At 46.6% G+C, this 7,334-nt stretch overlaps 1 pseudogene; it reads left to right on the top strand.

Annotated features, from left to right (window-relative positions):
- Positions 1 to 300: 300 nt before the first annotated feature.
- On the top strand, positions 301 to 5,881 carry LOC103610284 (annotated as a pseudogene).
- The last annotated feature ends 1,453 nt before the right edge of the window (positions 5,882 to 7,334 follow it).

Here is a 7,334-nt window from a genome sequence, read left to right as displayed (position 1 = left end):
ACAGAAAGAGATGGAGAACTTTCCAACTCATTTTATGAGACCTTCAGTAATTGAATGGCTAAACAAACTGTGGTATGTGTGGTCTACCGTGGAATCACACTCAGCAATAAAAGGGAATGAACTATTGACACACCCAACAACTTGGATGTATCTCCAGGAAAAAAAAAAAAAAAAAAAAAAAAAAAAAAAGTCAACCCCAAAAGTTTTCAAACGCTATGATTACATTTACATATCATTCTTGAAATAGCAAATTTGTAGAAATAAAAAACAAATTAGCCAGAGGTTAAGGAAAAGGGGGAAATGAGAGGTGAGTTCAGTTATAAAAGGACAGGAGGAGGGATCCTTGTGGTGATGGAACTGTTCTGTATCTTGATTGTGTTGATGGATCCCCGACCTACACACATGGTAAAATTGTAGAGAACTAAATATACATGCATGCATGTGCACATATGCACACATACACACAAATGAGGAAAAATTAAAGTGAGGAAATTTAAGTAAGATTGGTAGATTGTTTCAATGTCAGTATCCTCACTGTGACATTTCCTATGGTTTTTCAAGCTGTTACCCTTGGGAGAAACCGAGCAAAAGGTACGTGGGATCTGTCTGTTAGAGCTTACAACTGCACGTGAATCTACAATGATGTCAATAAAATCTTCACTGAGGAATAATAACAGTACATCCGGAGAACTTTGGCAAAGAGACCAAAGCCCCAAATGACACTTCATCCAAACAGGTAAAAACAGTGAACATTCAAACCTATAGAAAAAGAAATAAAAATTCTTACAATAATAGTTTCTTATCAATAACAATATATTAATTGTCTTTACCCTCCACAGAGAGCTCTTCTTGCTGTAGAATGACTGTCAACGTGGCTGTCTCTGCCTTACGGTAATTTCTGGCAGATATCTGTTTTAAAGCCGAGGCTCTAATTATTCAGTATTACGTCTTGATTTCACCCTATTGGTGTGTTTGCCTCTTTACAGTTTGCTTTGACTCTATCATTTCCATTATGACTCATTCTGACATTAGATCAGAATTTAGAGCTTTATAATCATTTCATTGCAAACGAGATTCGCAAATTTTAATGTGCCATATGTGTGTTACTGGACTTTCTTCTCTGGCTGAACCTGACTGATACAGAAGTTTGTACTGCAAGTGGTTCCAGAGAAACAGAATCTTGTGAATGAGCTTTCTGAGTTGGTTCTGGGTTTTCAGGAATTGGTTATCTATGCTTACTAGACTTAAAGGCACTAATGATCCTGCTTTCAGTGGTAAAAACAATGTCAGTCCATGTCAGGATGTGGCGAAATAGTTTCTCAGATCATCACTGTTGGACATTTGTAATCAAAAACCTATAGATTCAGAGTGTCTGGGTAGCCATATATTTGCTACCTTAGAACACTTTAGTCAAAATAAGGAATATAATGTCGTTGGGTGATTGCTCCTGACTGTGCTGAGGAAAGCAGGGAAAGAAAGCAATGAGCTTGGGCTTTGAGTTCTCAGCTCAAGATCTGCATGGACCTGAAATCTACACCTGTTTTGAAACCCCCGTCTCCTGTAGTTGCAGGACTAGGATTTCTGAAAACTAAACCCAGAATCTCATCCCGCAAGTGGCTGAATTACAAAGCAAGTTGAATTCCCAACCTTGCATGGTGTTTGCTATTAAAGTGAGGGCATTGATTGGGAAGGAAAGGGATCTTGAAAACTGAAATGGTGACATATGAGAAGATTCCAACAAAGTGGGAACATTGAATCTCTAAATTCTGATGAGTTTTCTTTGCCAGTAGAAGCTGCTCTTCTACCTCTGCCTAAGAAGGCCAGCTCTTCTTTGCCTGAAGAGCAGGTAATGCTCTCCTCCTGCCCCCAGGGGCTTGTCTTGCAAGACACGGCTAATTCTCCTCAGGACACACCCTCCCCCACCCCCAAACGTACCACCTACTTTTGTTTCTAGCCTATTGCTAGACTCAAGTCCCAGAAGGCCCATAAAGGTGAGGTAAGAAATGTGGAGCATGAGGGGTGGGCTTCACTCCAACAAAACACAAACACAAAAACAACCCCCCAAAAACCCACCATGATTTTATCCAATTTATATAGACAGAATTCTGGGAAATATGTATGGGAGTGAATGGATATTATGGATACAAAATAATGGTGGAAGGAACATAAAATTGAATCAGGAGGAATTTATTTTTGTGGGCTCACTAAGCAGAGATTCTGAGTTTAATGGTTCAGTTTAGGAGTTTAAATCTAGTAAGAATAGAAAACCAATTCCAGAAAACCCAGAACCAATTCAGAAAAGTCATTCATAGAAAGGGCTGTAACAGTGTGTCTGGTTGATTAACAGAAACATGACCAAAAGGTGGCCTATAGTATATAAGGTTGAAATGCCAGAACTTTCTTGGTATACTATAGAGAGAGTTATCCAAAGACTTAGGGAAGATTGGAGTGTCAGAGTGGATTTGTCACTTAAAAGCTGCTTACTCATTGTAGGAGGGTCCAGAGGACACACCTTTCACCATGACTGTGAGAAATAAATTTGTGAAGGGAGTCCTAGCATCCTTGAAGAGCTCTGCAATTGTTCTTCTTTGCAGATCAGAAGTTACAGTGGAACCGTAGTCACTAAATCGGGAAATCTGAATGCAATGGGCATAACTAGATCCCAGGGTGACACAGGCCAAGTGGCAGCACTTAATCACCAAAGGCAAGCAGACACGGTTACAGTGATGGACAGCAGAGTCAAAGCAGCGATTAGAATAGTCTGGTTTGCAAAGATCTATGGCATTGCCTACTTGATCATCGTGTCCCTAGAATGTGTTTTATGGTGTTCATAGAACTAAAATAGAGGGGAAGTCTACTAAATTCTTACTTGATCTGTATCAGCAGAAATTTTTTAGGTCAAGTGACCACAAGTCTAACTTGAATCATAAAAACAGAGTCATGACTTCTCAATCAATTCCCAGACTTGAGCCAGTTTATAGATCCAGGACTCCTTGAATGAAGGGGATGCTAGGTCTCCTTCTGAAAGCACCCTGGTATGCTGCCAAAAATTTATACTATTAATGTATTAACCAGCCTTGCCAATAACCATAGGGCACATTAAGGAAAATGCACCTAATCCTATGGAGTGTTTAGGGAAAGAGAAATAACCAGACTTCGGGGGGATTCTGGACACTGATTCTGGACTGACACTGAGTCCAGGAGACTCAGGACATCATTGTGGTCCGCAGACAGAGTAGGAGCTTATGGGAGTCAGGAGATAAATGAAGTTTTAGCTTAGGTGCATCTCACAGTGGGCCCAGTGTGTCCTTTTACCCATCGGGTGGTTATATCCCAGTTCCAGAATGCATCATTAGAATAGACATACTCAGCATCTGGCAGAATCCCCACATTTGTTTCCTGATTCATGAAGTGAGGGCTACTATGGTGGGAAAGGACAAGTGGAAGCCACTAGAATTGCCTCTACCTATAAAAAATAGTAAATCAAAAGCTGTTCTTTGAGAGGTTGCAGAGATTAGTGCCACTATTGAGCACTTGAAAGATGCAGGGGTGGTGGTTCCCGCCACATCCCCATTCAACTCTCCTATTTGGCCTGTGCGGAAGACAGATGGGTCCTGGAGAATGACAGTGGATTATCATGAGCTTAACCAAGTGGTGACTCCAACTGCAGCTGCTGTACCAGATGCGGTTTCATTGCTTGAGCAGATCAGCACATCTGCTGGTACCTGGTATGCAGCTCTTGATCTGGCAAGTGCCTTTTTCTCTATCCCTGTTCATAAGGCCCACCAGAAGCAGTTTGCTTTCAGCTGTCAAGACCAGAAATACACCTTCACTGTCCTACCTCAGGAGTCTATCAACCCCCCTGCTCAACGTCATAATCTATCTTGCAGGGATCTTGATCACCTTTCCCTCCCACAAGTCATCACTCTGGTTCTTTACATTGATGACATTATGCTGATGGGACCTAGTGAGAATGAAGTAGCAACTATCCTGGACTTATTGGTAAGACATTTGCATGTCAGAGGGTGAGAAAAAAATTCAACTAAAATTTGGGGGCCTTCTACCTCAGTGAACCTTCTAGGGGTCCAGTGGTGTGGGGCATGTTGAGATATCCCTTCTAAGGTGCTGTGGTTTGAATGTCCCCCCAAACTCATGTTGGAACTTAACCCCCAATATGGTGGTGGAAGGGGGAGCCTTTAAGAGGTGATTGGATTGTGAGGACTGTGCCCTTGTGAATGGATTGATCCATTGATGGTTTAATGGGTTGTCATGGACACGGCTCTGGTGGCCTTATGGGGAGAGCGAGTGAAAAGGTCAGCTCTCTTGCCATGGGACACCCTGTGTTGCTGCGGAGAGTCAACACCAAGAAGGCTCTCACCAGGTGTGCCTCCTGGACCATGGACTTTCCAGCCTCCAAACTGTAAGAAATAAATTTCATTTCTTTATAAACTACCCATTTTCAGATATTCTGTTATAAGCAACAGAAATGGACTAAGATACAAGGTGAAGGACAAGTCGTTGTATCCGGCCCCTCCTACGACTAAAAGAGAGACTCAGCAGCTAGTGGGCCTCTTTGGATTTTGTGGGCAACCTATTCCTCATTCGGATGCTTATTTCCTGAGTGACCTGAAAAGCTGCTAGTTTTGAGTGGGCCCAGAATAAGACAAGGCTCTGCAATAGGTCCAGGCTCAAGTGCAAGCTGCTTTGCCACTTGGCCACATGACCCAGCCGATCCAATGGTGTTAGAAGCATCAGTGACAGATAAAGACGCTATTTGGAGCCTTTGGCAGGTGAATCACAGCACAGGTCTCTAGGATTTTAGAGCAAGGCCCTACCATTATCCTCAGATAACTGCTTTCCTTTTGGCAAACAGCTCTTGGCCAGCTACTGGGCCTTAGTGGAAAGTGAACACTTGACGATGAGCCAGCAAGTTACCCTGCGACGGGAGCTGCCTGTTATGAACCGGGTGTTACCTGACCCATCAAGCCATGAAGTTGTGTATGCATGGTGACATATACGTGATCAGGCCCGAGCAGGCCCTGAAGGCACAAGTAAGGTACATGAAGAAGTGACCCAAATGCCATGGTCCCCACTCCTGCTACCCTCGCTTCTCTCTCCCAGCTCACACCTGTAGCCTCTTGGGGGTTCCCCTGGAGGCACAAGTAAGGTACATGAAGAAGTGACCCAAATGCCATGGTCCCCACTCCTGCTACCCTTGCTTCTCTCTCCCAGCTCACACCTGTAGCCTCTTGGGGGTGCCCCTGAGTGAGTTGACAGAGGAAGAGAAGACGAGGGCCTGGTTTACTGACGCTTCTGCACGAGGCGCAGGCACCACCTGAAAGCGGGCAGCTGCGGCACCACAGGCCCCTTCTGGGATGTCCCTGAAGGACAGTGGTGAGGGGAACCTTCCCAGCGGGCAGCGCACCTGGCTGTGCACTTTGTGTAGAAGGAGAAATGGCCAGACTTGTGATTATACATGCACTCATCAGCTGTGGCTAATGCTTTGGCTGGATGGTCAGGGACTTGAAAGGAACATAATTGAAAAATTGGTGATAAAGAAACCTGGAGAAGAGGTGTGTGGATAGACCTCTCTGATTGGGGAGACTTCATGGTCAGGAACGGACGTGGGAGCGGCTGCCCTCTCTGGGCCAAGCCATGTCCCCTGGAAAAGGTTCTGCACAGGGACATCTGTAACGCAGAGCGACCTCCCCCTCCACGGCACACGCCACTGGAGCTCACACGAATCCCCTCACCTCCTACGTCAGAACTGGCTGGGAATTTCCATGCCACGCCCGCAGTTTTCGGCTCGGGCTGGGGGAGCCCAGCCTCCAATGTCTGTTTTGCCTGCTTGCATGGGGGGCCAGAAGTGCTTGGGAATTAATGTTCCCTCCCAGCTCCAGCAGTGTTAGACCAGTGTCTGATGGGAGCTGGAGGCTGAACTCCCCAGCACCTTCGCCGCAGCGGGGAGCACGCTGGGAGCTGGCGCGACCCACAACCCCAGCTGCAGAGCCTGGGACGAAGCTCCCGCTGCCCGCGGGGTGCTCTCTGCCCACCTCCCTCTGTGCCTCCTGAGCAGAGGTCCTGGCTTGAGGGTCTGCTTCCGGGAAGACCCGACTGAGACACAGAAAGGACGCTTCGTACCTTGGGGGTGGCCTTTTGACCAAAGACCAGGCATCCCACAGATGCCGGTGCTCTCTCCTCCCCGCCTCTGGGCCCCCGGCTCCGGCTTCCTCTCACCGCCTCGAGTGACGGGAGCTCACTAGGCTCTGTCGCATCGACTGCTGGACGTTTCTTACTTCCATGAAACTGGTCTCTGCTCACCCTTGATCTTCCTTTACACATAAATAGCTGAAAAGAAATTTGAAGAGTGCCCTTGTGCTCTGTGTGTGTTGTTCTGGGTGACAGGACGGTATGATATGGAATCAGATGATATACAGCAATATGGTGGCACTTCAAAATGTTTGTGGAAAATGAATAAAAGATAACATGAATCTTTCCATGAATCCTTTGAAGTCCTCTCCTATGATGCAGAATAATATAGGGGAACATACTAGAGTAACATAAAATACGTAACATGACATGTAACATATAAAGATATCATTGGGCCGGCCCGGTGGCGCACTGCTACAGTGCACCGCTTGGGAAGCATGGTGGCGCTCCCGCCGAGGGTTCGGATCCCACATACAGACCGGATCCTGCTCACTGGCTGAGCGAGGTGCGGGAGCAACACCGAGGGTTACAATCCCGTTGCCGGTCCTGGTCCGGTACTGGCACTTGGGAGTGCAGCGGCGCTCCCGCCGAGGGTTCGGATCCCACATACAGACCGGATCCTGCTCACTGGCTGAGCGAGGTGCGGGAGCAACACCGAGGGTTACAATCCCGTTGCCGGTCCTGGTCCGGTACTGGCACGACACTGAGGGTTGCGATCCGTTGCCGGACACGAAAAAAGACAAAAAAAATAATAATAATAATAAAATAAAGATATCATTATATAATGTGTAAAGATATAAAAATATGTTTATTTATATATGAAATAGGGCTCCCAAAGTCATCCTTATGATCTCAGAGGCCAGCAAAGGGTGGGCCTCGTTCTTATCTAAGGTGCCCGTCGCACTCAGGGACCGGAGGCATCCCCAGCCCTCCCTGGGGGGAAGGTTGTTGGAGAGGAAGCCGGCACCACTGTTTCCACGGTGACAGCACCGGCTTTACCCTAGCCCCGACCCCTTCTTCTGGCTGCAGAGCCCATTTGCTCCTGGGGCTCACCCATCTTTCCTGTGACAGAAGTGCTGACGCTGCTGGGCCCATTGTCCACCGCGTGACCCTGAGTGAGTGGC

This window comes from Galeopterus variegatus, unplaced genomic scaffold (genome assembly GCF_000696425.1).
Source record: "Galeopterus variegatus unplaced genomic scaffold, G_variegatus-3.0.2 Scaffold10877, whole genome shotgun sequence".
Classification (NCBI taxonomy): domain Eukaryota; kingdom Metazoa; phylum Chordata; class Mammalia; order Dermoptera; family Cynocephalidae; genus Galeopterus; species Galeopterus variegatus.
This window is presented reverse-complemented; position numbering and strand designations above follow the sequence as displayed.